Genomic DNA, 20413 nt, shown 5'->3' on the forward strand with positions numbered 1-20413 from the left:
AACAAGATAACAGGCAATATGAAAAGTACCGCAAGAACAAAAGATTTACATAGAAATCAAACTAGAAAAAAACCACGAGCAGAGGAGGAAAATTCATTATAATCAAAAATAAAGAGATTACAATATGTTGTATGGATATCCCAAAAGGCATTACCCTCATATTTATAATACTAGAAGAGTCTAACAAAAGGTAAAGTCCTACTATAATAGGTAAAACTAATAATGAAGTGTTTGAAGGTGAATAGGAGTTCAAAAATTATCAAAATTAAGACCCTTTCTGGATAATACTGCTGCTCAAGCAGCAGCCGCTAACTCCTAGCTAGTGGTGTCATGAGCATTCGAGTGGCCACCTGGCGATTAGCGGGCAACTACCTTCCTGCTGACTCATGATAACCTAGTGATCGGTAAACAATTGGTTTAGTGGCAACTTTTCTTTACCTTGGTCCATCTTTTGACTACTTTAACTCCTTTTTGTCTTGTACTTCTTTATGACTTCTCTAAACTAAACAACCAACTCCAGTATACCTTCAAAACTAGAATTAGAGTCACATCATAATTCTAACAAATGAGACAAAAGAAATGATAAAAAACAAGGTCTAATGGAAAATCCTTATTAGTTGACAAGGCGATTATTGTTAAATTTCTTTAGACTTGTTGATTGCTCATGTTGAGGACAATGTGTACTTCAAGTTTGGGGTATAGTCATTATTTTTATTGTGTCAGTTTGTATGATGTTATTTGTTTTTCCAGCTATTGGAAAAAATGTGATACACAAAATTGAAAACAAAAAAGTATAGAAAAGAAAAATGGCACACTCCAACGGTCCAACCACCACTTGATTTAGGTAAAGATTTCAAATCCCTTCTGTTAGCTCTTAGGTTTTTGCTTTTTCTTTAAATTTTACTAAAGAATTCAAAAATAATGTTTGTATAGTATGCATCTTGTCAATAGAATAGAATTTAATGAATTCATCAACCATTTTGCTGAATAATTCATTATTTTACATATATAAGCCTCTGTTTGGATTTGCTAAAAATTCATATTTTTAGTAGAATTTGAATTTGATAGAAGCTTATGAATTATTTGGTTCAAAAATCAATAAAAAATGTGGTAACATAAACGTTTGATTAAAAATGAGTTTAAAGAAAAAAGATAACAAACATGCGTGAAATTTCTCTTAATAGAGGAGAAGTGAAGTATTTGAGAAATGTTTTTCGGGCTTATAGATGAGAATTTGACATCTGTTCGAGAATTTGATTGAGAGATTAGGAAAAAAAAACAGTAGCTTGAGTCATCTTATATTTCTCCGCAGTTGCAATACCATGAAATTGCTACTAGAAAAAAATGAATTGAATGGCTTGGCATAAATTTTGAGTGGGATCCAATTGTTTATTTTGGAAGATCAAGATTGATTTTGTTCTTCTCCGTGAGAACATCGAAATCATATATTTACTTGCCAAAAATGATGTTATGGTAAATACGAAATTGGAGCTCAAAATGTGCCAATTAAAAGGAATTTATGTGTTGGAGGGAAATCAATTAAGGTTTGTTCCACACAGGAAAATAATGAAGGCAAATACAACCTTATATAGGATTGCACTTTGAAAATGTATGATCATGTGTAGCGTAGAGGCTCTTTTCACGTGCGCACATAGGGGGTACAAATCATGGATCGAAATAAGCTTTGGACCTTGAACTTGTGTGCGAGCGTGACCTACGCACACAAATGTTGAACCGAAAAGACCAAAATTGGCCCCTTAGGGGGGCCGACGTTTTGTCAAATTTTTCCCTCCAACTGACCTTTTGACTTCTAGAATTGTTGAAACTCCAAGAGTTATGGTCATTATAATACAAGTTAATGGTATACTTATGGACATATTTAACTCACCCTTCATGAGGGTTAAGTCTATATGAGAACTTGTTTTCCATATTCTACACAAGAGAACCAAGACATTCGTCATACTGCATAGTTAGTTTTATAGCTCTCAGTTGGGCCGAAATTTTTTCTTTTCAATTTTGGTGATATTGTCTGGATACTAAGTCAGTTCACCAGAGTAGTTTTTACGGTGCTCGAACTCTACTGTTTTTTCGTTGTATCCTAAGTAACAAATGCTCAAACTAAACCTCAAGCACATAGGGTGAGGGAACGAATCTGTTTTAAGGAAACTGTGTTTGCGCAGACCTCAATCGAAAGTTCATTCGCTCGTTTGTTAGTTCCTACAATTTTAAGTTATTTGTTCTGCTCTTACTGTTACTAATAAAGATATATAATCTGCAATATTGTGGGTAATAGAAAAATTATTTAAAGTTGACAATATATTCATGTAGCATACCAGGTCGTATTATATGCAACTATTGTTTTATCTTACATTCGCTAATAGTACGTGTTCCATATGATATCTTGTTCTCGTGGACTATAGTTGAACTATATAATATGCAGTATTGTAGGTAACGATTGCAGCCCACCTTAAGCAATCAGACAAGCATTTTGTTAGGTTTCCAAGAAATACTAAGCAATCACAGCATATTATTATAATAAAAGTTGTTGAATCATACCGCACAGTTTTTATAATGACAGCTTTTAATTTGTGCTAATTTATCTCCTGATGATAAAATATATCACCTTGTATTCAAGAATATACCTAAGCAATCACACCAACCAACCATTTTGGTCTGTCAAAGTTGAACGGCCACATTATTATAACAAAAGTTGTAACATCATAACAGAAGTTTCCTAATGACATCTTTTAATATATGATAATTGACCTCTTTCAAGAAAATACATCTACTTGTATCGAAGAAAAATCAGCTTTTTTTTTTTTTTTTTTTTAAATGAGAAATCAAACTGAATAACCAAATTATCATAGAGGAAATTGCAGCCTTTTATATGTTATACAGAAGAAAGAAGGCTCAAATCTATTGTTTGATCGACGGAAAGGTTTGCCCCAGCCAGTTGTATATGAATGGAAAATCCAAACTCACATACCACCTAATCACCACACTAAGATATGTGTTGATTCATCTCAATAGCCAATCAATAAGCTTGGAAGAATTAAGAAATATCATCACAGCCTTATAATTAGGGATCGAAATAGTAAATGTACTACACCATCAGCACTACGACACTTTAAAAAAAATAAAAACTACAACACTTCTTACTTTATTTAAAATAGTACAAAAATAAGAAGACGTAGAAAGGAATAAAAATAGAAAAAAGACCTCACGGCAAATAAAAAATGAAAAAAGGCTTCATAGAGCTTTTTTTTTTTAATTTTATTTTTTTTATTTTTTTTTCATTTCTTAGTTTTTTGTTTTTCTTTTGGTATTGGTTTTATTTTCTTGAACAATTAAAATTAAGGATATGTAGTCATTTCGTTAAAAATACTGACCTTTTAAGTTTTAACAGTCAAATAAGCCATAGCGGACTAAAATGGTGATTTCACGCAAACGGTTGAAATAAGGTTAAAAATGTCAGGATTGATAGATAAGTACTGTTCCAATGAGGACTGCAAATGATAAGGGGGTACTAAGCAAAATAACATTTAACTAGTGTATTAAAACTAGCTTTTTTTACAAAGAGAAAATCACCTTCATTGTTAAACACAAAAAATAAATAAATAAATAAATAAAATAAAATTAGAAAACAAAAATGCCACACTCCAACCACTACAATTTGTCATTGATTTAATTAAAGATTTCAAAGTCGTCCCATCAGCTCTTAGATTTTACTTTTTCTTTAAATTTTACTAAAGAATTTAAAAAATAATGTTTTTAAAATATGCATCCTGTCAATAGAATGGAATTTAATGAATTTACATTGTATCCTACATATATGAAAGAGCGAAAGAATTGTCGGGACAAGTGTCACAAATATGTAGCGTCCTCCATTTTTTTCTATTTCCTTAGCTGAAAATGATGCATCATCCTTTGATATCCCTCAACGATGATCAGGAAATAATTAAATGAACGAAAGTTTTATGTATATATATATAAAATAAGTTTTTTATTGCCCAGTGTCCTGCTTTATAATCAGAACATATGTTCCTTTTGATAGTGACTATCACAATGTTATGGGTATGAAATGTTGGCTTTCATTGGTTAGCAAATTTACTTTCCTCATTGCAACAATTTTCGGTCTTTTGTTCATTAAACGTTGTTTCTAATCAAGATTTTTTAAAGTAAAATATTCTATATAGATTTATTCTAAATCCTTCATGAATTTTTATTTTATTTCATTTCAATTTAAGAATGAGTAAGCAATCAAAAATAAAATACAACACATTGTTTTGTTATTTATTGCCATCATGAGGCTACGAACTTTCCAGCCCATGTTCCTAACGTTTTGTACTTAGATAATTATTTTTGTCATTTGCCCTTAGGTTTTAATTGATAGACTAAAACAAATTATATGTTGCCAATGGCAATATGAACAAATAGCACCAAGTTGAGTTGAAAGTACTTTTAATAGTAATGTACCACATGCGGTTTTACTATAATTCTTAAAGCATAAAATTCTAAGCCTTCTTTTATGTGTCTTTAGTAAATTTTTTATACAATTAAAATTTATTAGTGATAATAACATCAAGAAATAAATAAAATGAAGCCTATAGTATTTGCTACGTGTGAGATGAATTATTTTCAGTGACTTCTATAAAGGATGTAATGAGAATTGCTTAAAAAGGAAATTTGAATCCTCGCTTGTTAGGACACTTTGGGAAATTGGATAGGAATATGTCCTAGACTATTTTATATTGTTTAAAGCTTTGGGTCATTGAATCAGCGCAAGGATTTTGACTTATGGAAAGGTAAGTGTAAATATCTAAATAGGTGAAGACAAGGAACACTCAAGAAAGAGGATAATTCTAGCATAGATATTTTGGAGAAACCATGTTGTGAAAGAGATAACTTGGGAGCGTGAGGAGAAGATAGTGTAGAGTACCTGTATCTAGTTGGTAAATTATAATTTCGAGGACAAAAATTATATATAGGAGGTAAGCAATTATAACGTCGCATATGCTTTAAGCGATAAGTGTTTATGCTTGTCCTGATGTTTTTTGAGGAATAAAATGTCTTTTACAGTCCTAGATGATCGATGTGCCTAACTAAGGGTAAATTATAGGATTTATTATATGTTTATATTTTTATAGCTTACTTTTATTACAAGATTGAATTTACCCATAATTGGAATCATTCATGCATTCTCCTTTAAGTAAATTTAATATAATAAAATTTAATTTAGTTAATAGAAAGTCAATATATTAGGCATCCCTCGAATAATCAAGTCAATTTGGATGAGATTTAATGCCAATTACCATGTTTGGTTCCTCTAAGAATGGAAGTCAAAGTTTTACAAATTAAAAACTAATGTTGCACAATAAATCATAATTTCCATTCCCCAAAAGAAAATTCGTCCAGCTCATATGATTATACAATAATAAATAGTTCTCTCTCTATTACCGAATAGGGAAACAACTACTCCCTCCATCCCAATTATATAGGCTTGTTTCGTTTTTCATATGGATTAAGAAGTCTTCTTTAATGTCGTTGGAAAATTAAATTTTGTCAAGATCTTTCCTAATTTACTCCGATTTAATTTTCAGCATGTAGTAGTAAATTATTGTTGGAATTAGTAAAGAATTTGAAGAGAAGAAATGAAAGTTCTTTCATGTTTCCAAGAAGTGGGAAATGTTTGTATTTTGATATTAAGTTCGGAAAATTGAATAAGAGTATATTTGTAGAGGAACAAAACAAAATATTCTAAATCAGTAAATAGGTTTATATAGTTAAGACAAAAGAAAAAGGAAATTGTGCCCATATAATTAGGACGGAGGGAGCGTATAGAACTTCACAACGCAAGGAGAAAATTATTTACTCATAGTTTAATAATCAGGTTAGTTACTTTAATTGTTTTATTATTCCTATTTTTGAAAATCTTGCTAATATGAATAAATTTGTCACCATTCATTGCTTATATAAAAGAGGCTATGTTGTCACTATATTTTTATTTGATACACTACATTTTGATTGCAATTAAGCTTTTCAATCTTTGCTAATTATAACAATTATCCTCTTAAATTTTTTTTCCCATCAAATTCTTATTCTAATTTTTCATTAATTAGTATGTCTAGTCCTTAATGATGATTTATATCGAAATATTATGTCATCATGCTTTAAAATGAGGGAAAATATTTTTTTTACACTTTTTATTTATTTATTTTTTAAAAATATGATGGGTAAATGAGTTATTTTACATCATTTTAGCAGCCTTTCGGACATAAAAATATTGTTAAATATAAAATGTTTTAATTAATTGAAAGTTTGAATATAAGAATGACATGTAACATCATTAAGAACATAAGTGTTGTAGTGAGTAAAGATTACGAACTTTAAGTGCAATTAAAATGTGGTGTAGGAAATAAAAATTGTAGTATGAATGTAATTAACCACATATAAACTTTGTATTAGCCTCTATTGGACCTTGAAACAAAATCTGCAAACTCGTCTAGCTATTGGCGAAGTGTAAAGCAACATGCAAGGGGAACGAATTCACAGAAGGCTTGCCTAAAGCTTTGAAACCACTCCCTTATCCAAGCTAGCTACAAGCTCTCAATGAAATGCACGTGGGGTCAATGAATAAAGTGTGACTCTTAACTGAATTAGTTATAAGATAGCCAATAAGAAACAGCTATCCGTCATTCTCCTAAAATGATCAAATTACTCCAAAACTTGGAAGAAAGTCTATGAATATCCCCTTATTTGAAGATAAATGCATGCAATTCAAATATCTCGCTCTCAAATAGTCATTTCATCTCTAACTCTAGTTTGGGAATCAAAACCAGTGATTTTGAGGTGAAAACTCTAGCTAGATGAGAGGATTTAATGTCCACTATTTATTATCATAAAGGCGTTGTCTGTGGGATAACTTGAACAAAATAGACCATGAAATCCTTTTATATCTAAAAAAAAATTTAAATCCTTTTATATCTAAAGGCTTATGTGCCTCATATTCCTTTTTCTCAAAGGCTCAAAAAGAACAAACAAGACACGAAATTCAAAAAAAATGATAATAATAAAATTTGGCATTCTCGAGAAGTATCATATCAATATCCCGTACATTAGTGTGTTATTACAAATTTCAAGCTATGCAGAGTTTTTAAAAGAGATGCTAACCAAAAAAAGGAAACTTACTTTGACTTTGAGATAGTTGCACTAACAAAGGAAAGCAGTGCAAGACTATAAAATAAAGTACCTCCCAAATTAAAAGATTTGGGAAGTTTTACTTTGCCAATTTCAATTGGAATTTCTTGTTCTATTAATGCTTTGTGCAATACAAAAGTTAGTGTAAACCTAATGTATATTCTATTTAGAGGAAGTTGAGATTGGAATATGTTAAATCAACATCAGTAACGTTACGTCTTGTCGATTGAACAATTTCATGGCCACAAGCAAAGTTGAAAATGCGCTTATAAAAGTAGGAAATTTATTTTCGGTGATTGATAAATGAAATTTGACCTAGTACTACATAACGGTTATTGATAAATAAAATTGTGTGCCCTAATATTTTTTTTCATACTTTAGAACCCAATTTGATTTTTGTGCGCGCTCTAATAATATTAAGCTAGTGAGTATAATTTTGATCAACAATCATCAAACTATAAATTTTTTTCATCAAAAAGAAGTAGAGGTAGTAAATTGGGTAAATAATAGTCTTGGTGAGGATGTTTATCCGTACTCAAAGGTCCATTATATTACTTATTCAATATCATATACTTGCGATAGAAAAATGCAACACATATGTTCGAGAGATTGTGGGAAGGGGTTCATGGTGAGGAATTGACATTGAAATTTGGAGTCATTGAGGCCTGTGAGAATTTTAAATATTTATTCATTGTTGAGCAACTCTTTGGCCTTTTTACAAGCACTGCAACTACAGGAGTTGGAGTTGATCAGGGAGCTGAGTTCATCCCAAAATCCTTTGATGGTGTTGTAGTATATAGTGACGACATGGTGTTCTATTTGAGGTTAACAAAATCACGTTGAAGCCGATAGAGACGATGACGATTGTTCTGACAAAAACGATTGTTGATATCATCCAAATATCATAAGGTTGGGTGCAGTAGATCAAGCTCTGTTGAATAGGCCTATCGATAGAGTTTAAGAGCCAAGAGAGAACCATTTCATTGCAACGATCCTAGGTGTTCGATGGTTTCTTTAGAGTATCATTGACAAATACAAGTTTATTTTTGATATTAAGAGCCATACACATCAAAGTTTCGAGGAAGCGTAATTTTATTTAGTAAGGAGGTTCGGGGCCAATAAAATACTAGGATTATCAGCATAATAAAAATGGGAATGATCAATTGGAAAGGCATGGAGGATGTGGAATCAGTTATGATAGGTGTTGGTTTTGATGTTTTCGAAAGCTAGGAGAATTTAGAAGAGGCCACAATGAGATGATGCTCTGATACCGTGCTAAATTTTGATGGAGAGAACTATTAACCATGAAAGGAGAAGGTAAATTCTCACAATATTTCTTTGATTATCTTTTATGATTATTTGTGTATACATTAACATTCGTTTAATTTGTGCTAATCATGTGATGGTGTCTTCTAATTTCTAATAGATTATGGAATGGGATGATGAGGTGATTTCTAGTTCTTCCCTCTAAAAAAACAAAACGGAGAATTCTAGTAGCTCTTGAGGTAGCCCAAGTGCTCTCTTACTCTTTTAGCCTACCTTGTCGAGGTCTCTCGGGATTAGTTTCCATTCCGTTAGTTGTTTTTGTGGTCCGTGCTCTGAGGTTGGGAACAGTATACCCTCATCAGAAGTTCTGTTAGCTGAGATTGCCAAGCTCCATTTCCTAATGGGTCGTCTGTGACGGTGGGTCGAGGTACCGACCTCGGGAGTTGAGTTGCCTGATTCTTTTCTCTTTCCTGGGGGGGGGTCAAATTGTGGATTTCACAAAATCGGACTCGATCGGTCGATTCGAACGAGAAAATCGAGAACCAGACCAAAATCCCGTCCAATCATACTATAGAACCTAGATGCGAAAAAATCGTTGTAAAACCCGAAAAACCATTTGGTTCAAATCGAAAACCAGTGAAGCGGTCACGATTTTTCGGGTTATATTTTCGTTGAACAAAAAAAAGAACGTGATGAAGAAGAGGAAGCTACAGTTTCTCTAGTTACTTAATAGTCATCGAAGCTCTTAGCGACCCCTTGCACAAACATTCAGTCACAATATTCAATACTCAAATCTAAAATCATCTTAAAGAAGCACAAGTATTTATATCATAGATATGAAATACATGTATTTGTACATGAGATGGAAGACAAGAGGTGACAAAACATTAAGAAAATGAATCTGGAAATTATAGGCAAGAGGTGGCAAAGTGGCATAAGAGGAAGAAAATGATTCTTGAACTTCTGGACAAGAGATGACTGAAGAAGAAGAAAATGAAGCTTTTTCCCTTTATATTTTAGCCATCATTTCAACCACACATTCAAATAATATTACATGCAAATCCAAAATCTTTCTTTATTTTTAAACCACACATTTTCCATCAATACACTATTCGAAAATTCATTCTTTCCTCCAAAATGGGGCTCAAACAAGGTGCATATGGAATATAACAATGTTTGGCCCATTTAGTTTAACTAAATTCCTATATTAATAATAAATTTTAAAAAATATGTTTTAAATAATAAAAAAATTTAATGTAATAAATAAATATATTTATTGAATATTTTAAATTCTGGGTTATTTCTGGTTCGACCTTTTGATTACATTCGGGTCTATAACCTAGCCAGTTCTCAAAACATTAGTTTTTGACAACCACCTGATTACGAAATAGACATATTTTACTTCTTATTTATAGTAATGCCCACAGAATTTGTAATCCGTAGTTTGATTGTATGTTTCGCAACATAAAGTTTATCTGAATCAAGACCCTTTATAATGTACACCAACTTAAAAAAAAAGGAAATCATAAAACTTGTGTATAACTTACTCCCTCTTTGGGCTCCATTAAAGTTTTAATACATTTTCTCTCTTCTTTTTAAGTACACAATCTTCAATAAAATAATAATACATATAAACCAAAGCTTATTCAAAAAGTTATTATTTTGAAACACATTTTCCCCAACGAGCACATCTTAATATAGCCCAAAGAGGGGCTTAATGTTACGAGGAAGGGATATCATAGATGTGCTGAGAGACCTCATGAAAGCATATTTGATTAAATTTAAATAGTTAATTCAATCTTGCTACATGTATATCAAGTTTGACATTGTTGTGAGGTGGATATTTTTTCTACGTTGATTTTAATAACACTTTAAACAACTAAAGGCATAAATTTTGACACGTCACATAGTGTAGTGGGGCAGGACAAAAATTTTTCATCATTGACATGACAAGAGAATCCTACTTATGATTCTCTCAAATTGGAGGCAGGAGATTAGGCCCGTTATTTGTAAATAAACCATATATTACAAATATTTTTTTTAACAAACAAACTTAAAAATAAATAAATAATTTATTTTTATTTTTTGTTTTTTAAGTATGGTCAAACATGATTAATCTAGAATTAATATTTGAATTGATAATTTATTTATCAATTGTTATTGAACATTCTTAATTAAGATTCAAGAGTTTCAACCACGATGACTTGAACAGATCAAGCTCTAAAGGATTATGTTGTCACCTTTTGGTGCTCATCGAGTCATCAACAATTATGCTCTTACAATATGCATATATTTATATTAATAGGGACTCGTAAAAAAATTTCAAGGAGTTACTCCACAATCGAGCAATGCTTGTAATCTTGATAGATCAAATCTTTTATAACTATCAACTACCTATACATATGCACAGTGACGAAGCCGCACATTTCTTTTGTGGGATCAAAAATCAAGATATATTTTTTTAAAACAATATATCATTAATAAAAATAAGTTAATACATTACTATAACTGTAGCCTTTGCATTTTGCATACTTTTAAAACATCGTATAATTACATCATTATCAATATTATCAAATTCATTATAAACATACGCCATTAAACTTTCACTTAACTATCAATCTCCAATCCAATTACACAATTAACATTTCACAATCTTTGTTGTAGTGTGACTCAAATTCTTGGAGTTTTAGGAGTAGTAGTTGAGCTGATCTTGAGAAATCAACTCTTGGACTAGGACAATGATTGTCACATTTTCGGTAGCTATTCACTAGCTAGACGCTTGAGCGCTTGAAGCAGACAACCTCACTCACTTCTCGCCAGATTGTCCTTCAATGCCACTCGAGCGATAGTATTATCTGGGTAGTTTCGAATTTTTCATGATTTAAAACGCTTTGGACTCATATTCATCTTCAACTAGGTTTTTTGGGTGCCTCTATACAAAAACAGTCGTGTATCATTAAACACATGAAAATCTTGAGAGATTGAGAGAGAACAAATCTACAATATCTTGAAAGCTTAGATGCAATTGAGAGTATTGAGTCTTGACATTGTAAACACATTCCTATTGATTATAGTGAATCTTCTCCTTCTCTGCCCATGGTTTTTTCTTGAATTAGGTTTCCATATAAATATCTATGTTATTACTTTTGTGTTTATTTCATTATTATCATCTTGTGATCCGTATTCATAACAAGTGGTATCAGAGCATAAGGTTGATTTTGGCATGGTAGCAAAATGAAGTATGACATTTCGATGTTGGATCGAAACACGAGGTTTAGTTTATCGCAAGCAAAGATAGGAGTAGTTCTTACGCAGATGGATTTAGAGTAAGCTTTTCTTGGCTTTGATAAGATGTCTTCTCCCTAGATGCAGGAAGAGAAGCAGTGTGGCGATCGAAAAGCCCTGGCTCAAATTTATCTTTATCTTTCAAACTGAATTCTTCAGGATGTTCTAAAGGAGAAAAGTGCCACTACGTTATGGTTGAAGTTGAAGCAGCATTGCATAACAAAGAGCTTGACTAGCAAATTATAGTTGAAACAACGCTTGTATTCTCATAGGATGTCTGAAGGTGGGTCACTGGATGATGATTTGACCTTGTTCAAAGAAATTGTGACTGAATTGAAAACTTTCGAGGTTAAGTATGACAAGGAGGACTTGGTGTTGATGCTGTTGTGTTTACTGCGCCATCATATGTGACTTTTAGAAATACTATTCTCTATAATCAGGATTCTCTCACGGTGGAAGAGGTCTATGATACCTTACTGTCTAAGGAGAAGATAAGGCATCTTGTTGAAAGATTTGATAGTCAGGCTGAGGGTCTGTTGTTCGTGGGAGAGGTCAAGATAAGAAGCTTGGCAGAAATATGAGGGATAGGTCGTAATCTAGACATGTTGAGAAGACATGTCATTATTGTAAGAAGAAAAGGCATATTAGAGCTGACTGCTATGCTTTGAAAAATAGAAACAAAGCTGCAGGTGCCAGTGATAAAGGAAAATACCATGTTGATTCAGTGGAGGCTAATATTGTAGAAAATAAGCAAAGTGAATGAGAGCTTCTTGTAATCTCTGATATGGGATCTAAACCTTGTGAGGAATGGGTTCTGAATTCAGCATGTACTTTTCATAAGGGTCCAAATAGGGACTGGTTCACTACATATGAAGGAGTTTCGAGAGGTACAGTGATTATAGGAAATAATGCGCCTTGCAAAGTCCCTAGAGTTATCAGGATCAAGACGTTCGATGGGATTGAAGTGGAATGTAATATCTTTGAGTTCTCTTGACTCAAAGGGTTATAAGTACATTGGTGAAGGCAGAGTTCTAAAGGTGAGCTTCAGTGCTTTTGTTGTCATAAAGGGACAAAAGAATTCTACATAGCTGTACATTTTGTAAGGTTCCAGTATTACATGAGATGCAGCAGTTTCTACTTCTTTTTTGACTGAGGATGAAGTGACAAAACTTTGGCATATGCGGCTTGGGCATATGAGTGAAAAATGAATGGTAGAGTTGAGCAGAAAGGGGCTTTTTGATGGACAGTAGACCAGTAAGATGGAATTTTGTGAGCCTGTGTTTTTGGAAAATAAAAAAGGGTCGGATTCTCTAAAGGAAGATACGACACAAAGGGAACACTTAAGTATATCTATTCAGATCTTTGGGGCCAATTAGAGTACCTTCAAAGGGAGATACATATTACTTAACGATAGTAAATGATGATTACTACAGAAAAGTTTGGGTATCTTCTTGAAGTAGAAGAGTAATGTGTTTGGGACCTTCAAAGAGTAGAAAACATTGGTAGAAAAGTAGACTGGAAAGCAGGTAAAATGTCTACACACTGATAATGGGTCGAAGTTTTGTTTCAATGAATTCAATAGCTTCTGTAGGGCTAAAGGCATCTTGAGACACTTGACAGTACCCGGAACTTGTCAGCAGAACGATGTGGCTGAGGATGAATAGAACCTCAATTGAAAAGGTTCATTGTATGCTTTCAAGTTCTAGGTTGCCTAAGTCTTTTTGGGCTAAAGCTACTACTACAGCATGTTTCCTGATCAATCACTCACTCCCAACCGGCATTGAAAATAAAACACCAGAAAAGGTATGGCGTGGTAAACCTTCTTGCTACGCTGATTTGAAGATATTTGGTTGTCCTATATACGCTCATGTGAATAATGGGAAATTGGATCATAGGTCTAGAAACTGCATCTTTCTTGGGTATAAATCAGAAGTGAAGGGTTATAAGTTGTGGTGTCCAGAAGAGAAAAAAGTTGTGATCAGTAGGGATGTAGTATTTGATAAACTTGCTATGTTTCGTGGAAAGACCTTCGGTGGATTTTGGTAAATTTGGAGAACAGAGTTACCCAACTTAGGTAGAGTTTGAAATTAACCTCGGAGAACGGTCAGAGGTTACAAAGCAGTCTGGTTCAAGAGAGACAGACCGTAATACTTTGCCTACTTTCTCTACACCACCAGCAACACCACAGTAATTGATTGCAAAGGGCAGACTTCACAAACAAATTAAACCACCACAGTGGTATAGAAAGCTAGATTTGGTTGCTTATGCTCTGAGTGTAGCTAAAGACATTGATCTCATTAAGGAACTTGGTAAATATTCAGAGGCAGTCAGTTGCAGTGATTCTGATAAATGGTTGATTACGATGCAGGAAGAGATGGAATCTTTGAATAAAAACAACACCTGAGACCTAGTGAAATTGCTTAAGGACAAAAGGGTTGTTCGTTGTAAGTAGGTGTTCAAAAGGAAAGAAGGGACATCAGGGATTGAGGATACCAGGTTTAAGGCTAGGTTGATAGCAAAGGGTTGCAGTCAAATTTTAGGTGTTAACTTCACAGATGTGTTCTCACCAGTTGTAGAGCACAGTTCAATTCAAGCTTTATTTGGGATTGTAGCAAAGAAGGACTTGGACCTTTAACATATTGTTGTCAAAATAGCATTCTTGCATGGAGAATTTGAGAAAAAATCTACATGCAATAACCAGAAAGATTCATAGTCTCTGAAAAAGAAGATTATGTGTGCTTGTTGAAAAAGTCCTTTTATGGACTGAAGGAGTCACCAAGATAGTGGTATAAGCAGTTCGATTCATTCGTGACTACTCATGGTTTTGAAAGGTGTAATTATGACAATTGTGTGTACTTCAGGAAAAAAGTAGTTGATCGTTAAATATTTGTTATTGTATGTTGATGATATACTTATAGCTGCCAAAGACAAAGCAGAAGTCAGAAAAATGAAGTCTAAGCTAAGTAAAGAGTTCGAGATACCGAACTTGGGAGTAGCAAAGAAAATCCTTGGAATAGAAATCTTGAGGGACAGAAAAGCTGGTAGATTATACTTAAGTCAGAAGGGGTACATTGAGCAGGTATTTCAAAGATTCAATATGCAGAATGCAAAAGTTATCAGTACACCCTTGGCTGTATATTTCAGATTATCAATAGATTTATGTCCACAATCAGATGAAGTATATGTCTAGGGTTTCTTATTCCAGTGTAGTTAGTTCGATGATGTATACTATGATTTGTACAAGACTTGATCTTGCACCTGCAGTCAGTGATCCTCAGATACTTGAAAGGCTCTACAAATGGTTGTATGCATTTTTGAAGAAATTCAGAAGGAGTCATAGGATATGTGGATTCAGACTATACAGGGGATCATTCATAGGGTATGTATTTACCCTTGGAGGCTGTGCTATCAACTAGAAAGCTACTTAATAGAATACATAGCTTTACCTACAACGGAGGCAGAGTACATCGCCATTACTGAAGATTGTAAGGAGGCTATGTGGTTGAGGGGATTAATTGGTTAGATCAATAAAGACTTGTAGATATCTACAGTGTATTGTGATAGGCATGAGCTATATTTCGACTATGGATCAGATGTTCCATGAGAGGACTAAGCACATTGATGTTATGTATCATTTTGTGCGTGAAATAATTGTCGTGATGACATTGTAGTTAGTGAGATTGATACCTAGGAGAATCCTGCTGACATGACGACAAAATCACTTCCTATTGCTAAGTTTGAGCATTGCTTGAACTTAGTAGGTGTTTGTCATTGATTTAGCACATTGGAGCTTGTAAGAGGTGGAGTGATGCTTACTTGGAGAAGTGTATTTGGATTTCATTGTGTTGAAATTTGGCTCAAGGTGGAAATTGTTGTCGTGTGACCCAAATTCTTTAAGTTTTAGGAGGAGTAGTTGAGTTGGTCTTGGAGAAATCAACTTTAGGATTGGGACAATGATTGCAGCATTTTTGCTAGCTGGACGCTTGAGCGCTTGAAGCAGAACAACCTAGCCTGCTTCTTGTCAGATTGTCACTCAAACGACATCAATGTTGCTGGCTGTCACTCGATGCCGCTTAAGAGATAGTATTATATGGGGAATTTCGGATTTTTCGCAATTTAACTCGTTTTGGACTCCTACTCATCTTCAACTAGGTCTTTTTGGTGTCTCTATATAAACAAACCATCATGTATTGTTAACCACATGAAAATCTTGAGAGATTCAGAGAGAACTCTATAACATCTTGAGAGCTTAGATTCGATTTAGAGTATTGAATCTTAACATTGTGAACACATTCCTATTGATTATAGTGAATTTTCTCCTCCTTGCCCGTGGTTTTTTCCCAAAGTGGGTTTCTACATAAATCTGTGTTTTATTACTCTTGTATTTATTTCATTATTGTCATATCTTGTGATCCGTATTCATTATAATCTTCATTGCAGCAAATACTTTCTACCATAGCATTAGCAATAGGAAGAATTAAATTTAGTGTTGCAAGACCTGTAAACTAGATATACCTCATTCTTATTCGTGATAACTAACAACAATTTTGTTACTTGGAAGTGTGAATGAATTCTAGACTTGTAATGGAAGCTATTTTCTCCAGTAAATGCAATTTTCTAAAATTATATGTTTGTTGTTCACAGTGTCAATTTCCCATTGTGAATGGGTTGATTAAAATAATTTCACAAAAGCACAGCAATGAGCAAACAACAAGCATAATCAACTCTTTTACATTTCTTTTAAAAACCAACACCGACTGTAAAAGTTCTACTAATAATGAAAATGCTACTTAGATTATCAAATAATTAACGTCATCTATGCAATAAGTCCATATAGTGATGCCACTCCAGAGGACATTAAAATCATAAGCCCAGCAATTGATAATGTTCGTTTGAAGAACTAACAACAATCTTCAGCCTAAGAGTGAAGAAAGGTTTATTTGGATTGAATATTAGAAAATAGAGATTGAAAATTGTGGATCAGAGAGAGGTTTATTTGACTTGAATAATAGAGAATAGAGATTGAAAATTGAAGATTGGAGTTGAAGTATTTATTTGTTTCAAAAGGTAAGAAAGAGAAACGACAAACATAAAATTGAAAAAAAAAATTTAAAAAAATAAAAAAAATAAAAATGAAGGAGGAGGAGGAGGAGAAAATTTTTGGAATAATTCTGCTCCTCTCGGGATTGGAAACAGGTGCTGCGTGTTTCCCTTTTTTTTTTTAAATTTTTTTTCAATAATCAGTTAATAATTATTATTTTATTTTTTAATAATCAGATAATACTTATTATTTTAGAAAATTATATATCATTTCTCTCTAATCTCTCTTTCTATACCCTCTCTCTATTCACTCTTACTCTTTATCTACAATGCATATCTATAAATTCTTCTCTCTCTCTCTCTCTCTCTCTCTCTCTCTCTCTGTGTGTGTGTGTGTGTGTGTCTCTCTCTCTCCCCTTCTCCCACACACATTTTTTAGACCAACATTTCTTCAAACATCAAAATTTATATTAAAAAAATGGTGGATTTGAATTAAAAACGAAAATGAATTTATCCCTGATGCAAAGTAGATCGTCGAGGCTTTGAGATAAGCTCTAGATTTCATTTCGACATCCTAAGTTAGTGTCACAGAGTTAATGACGATATCCAACTAGACTTTCTTGCCTCATAAGGCTTCAAGAGCTGCTCCAAAGAGGTTTCGAGCTCAAAACACGAATTGCTTCTAAAATCAATAGAGAAGGTGGTGAATTTGAGGTGGAGGAGGTAGTGGTGATTGGAGATGGTGATGGTGAATTGAAGGTGGCGGTGACAAGAATTTGGGAATTGTGGGGGTGGGGCGGGTAGGATGAGGTGGATGTGGTGGTGTGGATTTGAGTTGAAAGGGTGGTGGTGGTGTGAATTGAGGTGAAGAGGTGGGGGTGGTTATGGATTTAAGGTGGTGGCGATTGATTTTGATGGTGGTGGTTGAGTGGGTTGGGTGAGTGATGTTAAGTGTTGTGAACAGTGTCTATGACCAATAAATTGGGTAATTTGTGACTAAGCCTCTATTTGGTAGCCATTAAAAAGATTTTTCTTTTGAAAAATGAGTATTGGAATAGTGATTTTTTTGGAAAATGTATGATTTAAAAGTAAGAAAAATTTGGATTTACCTACAAAATATTTTATAGTATGAATATGATTGAAAATAAGTTTAAGAAAAAGAGTTGTTTAAAAAGGGTTAATTTCACAAACGGTCACTGAAGTTACCAAAAAAATATAAAACGGTCACTGAAGTTCCAAGCGGTTTCACTAATGGTCACTTAAGTTTAAAAATTTTCACAAAGGTCACCGAAGCTACCGAAATGATTGGAATTCAAACTTAAGGACCCAATCACGAGACCATACAATATTTGAGGACCTCAGGCGCAAACTTCCGGTAGGTGGAGCATTTTCTAGGAAGGTAATGAATTGTGATGATATTGAAACACCACCTTTGGACCACCACAACTCCAACCTCCGACCACCTTGGCCATCGGAATAACATACCAACTTGAAGCCCTCACTTTACTCTTTCCAATTCACCCAACCAATGGCCGAAACTCCATCAGATCTGCCTGAAATTTTCGGTCAAAGGAGGCTACCCAACCAATGGCCGGAAGGTGGTGAATTTTGAGGATTTTGAGTAACCCCCTTTGGACCACCACATCTCCAACTTCCAACCACCTTGGTTGTCGGATCAACATACCACCTTGAAGCCCTCATTTCACTCTTTTCAACTCACCCAACAATGGCTGAAAATCCATCAGATCTGCCTAAATTTTTCGATCAAAGAAGGCTGCCCACGCAGCCAAAACACAGTCGAAAATCCAGGCTGCCCACCCAACCAAAAAGGGCCAAAAAATGCAACTTTCGATAACACCCACCACCAGCCCACCCTCTAGCTCGACCAGGATCATCATCATGCACCCAAAGATGCTATTATAACAACGAACAATTCAAAAAATTAATATCTCCAGCCATTTTTTACAATGACGAACTCAGAGCATTCAGCCCCAATTTTTGGTGCCTAAGACACTACCCACAGTCATGGACCACCACCCCTAGGACTACTTCTTCATGACGCATCCAATGAACCTATGGGTCACCGCCAATTTCGAACCAACATGGCTCAATCGAAAAAATTGGTCCCAATTAACACAGCCAATGACCACATACAGATCTACCTCCTTTAATTCCTCCTCTCCACATTATTGAATCACAAAATTGGTCCCAATCGAGTCTCCAGCAGCATCATACAACCATGGGTAACAGTTCAATTGCACCAATTAGTACATTTCAAGCTACTGGTGTTGTCGTTCAATTACCCACGTTTTAGATTTTTCATAACAGTTCAATTGCGATTGAGGTCCACAAATATTTCATGGTCTCGTGATTGGGTCCTTAAGTTTGAATTTCAATCATTTTGGTAGCTTTAGTGACCATTTGTGAAAGTTTTTAAATTAAGTGACCATTAGTAATACCGCCCAGAACCTCAGTGATTGTTGTTGAAAGTTTTTTACCGCCCAGAACCTCAGTGATTATTGTTGAAAGTTTTTAACTTCTGTGACCACTTTGTATTTTTTTGGTAACTTCAGTGTCCGTTTGTGAAATTAACCCTTTGAAAAATGACAAAACAAGGGCTAAATAAATAATGTGTCATATTAAATGTGTGATTTGTGACTAAAGTACGTGATTGTGACCCACATTTTTTTTCTTGTTATTGTGACTTTATGTGATCATGACTCTAAATTGTGTGCTATTGTGATCGTCACAATATTTTATCTGAGACGACAAAATATGACTACCTAATTTTTTAAAAATTTCCAAAAAAGTTTGGTATTTTTGAAAATATATTTTGAAACTTTTGTAATTATGTATCTTTCCAACTTAGTATTTTATTAGATATAATTTTACCATTTTAGAGTTTCTTATTTTACTGACTTCGAATTCAGTGGGAAAAAATAAATAAATAAAAAATAAATAAAACCCTTGTTATATAATTTCCTATTTCATCTTGAACGTTACTTTCTTGGTGATGGCTCACTTGAAGACCATATCCAGATTTTACGTAGACATTTTTAAAGCCCTTGATGTAAGGTTCGAAATCTTATCTTTAATGTTGTCTACTCTAAATTTCAATCCATTGATTTGTACTAAACATGCTTTAAATTTTTTAACAAAAAACAAAGTAAATGACAAATATCTGTATAATAAAGCGCCCAGATTGCGGAGCATCACCAAAAAACAACTGAAAGTCATGATGGGACGTTAGGTTTCGCATCAGAGTCCTCTTCATCATCATCCTCATCATTATAATCCTCTTCCTGCCAATATGTTGCAAGTAGCTTCTTGACAATCCGGCGTATTTTAGGGTCATCATGAGTCTGGAGGTCCTTAATTTTCTGTACACCCCCAGCATCTTTAATCATCCAAGCAAAGACATTCATATCTTCAGTGTTGTCTTGGTTCTTCTCGGCTTCTCCAACTTTCATAATGTTCTCAAGGAATAACAAAGAGTGCGTGATGATAATCACTTGGTTGGGACTAACTATAAGATCGCAGAATGGCTTTATACAACCCTCGTTCACCAAGAACCTGCCACCAAGATGAAGCATTAATACTCATCCTCAATGTACTGTACAATAAG

This window comes from Olea europaea, chromosome 20, assembly GCF_002742605.1.
Source record: "Olea europaea var. sylvestris chromosome 20, O_europaea_v1, whole genome shotgun sequence".
Taxonomy (NCBI): Eukaryota; Viridiplantae; Streptophyta; class Magnoliopsida; order Lamiales; family Oleaceae; genus Olea; species Olea europaea.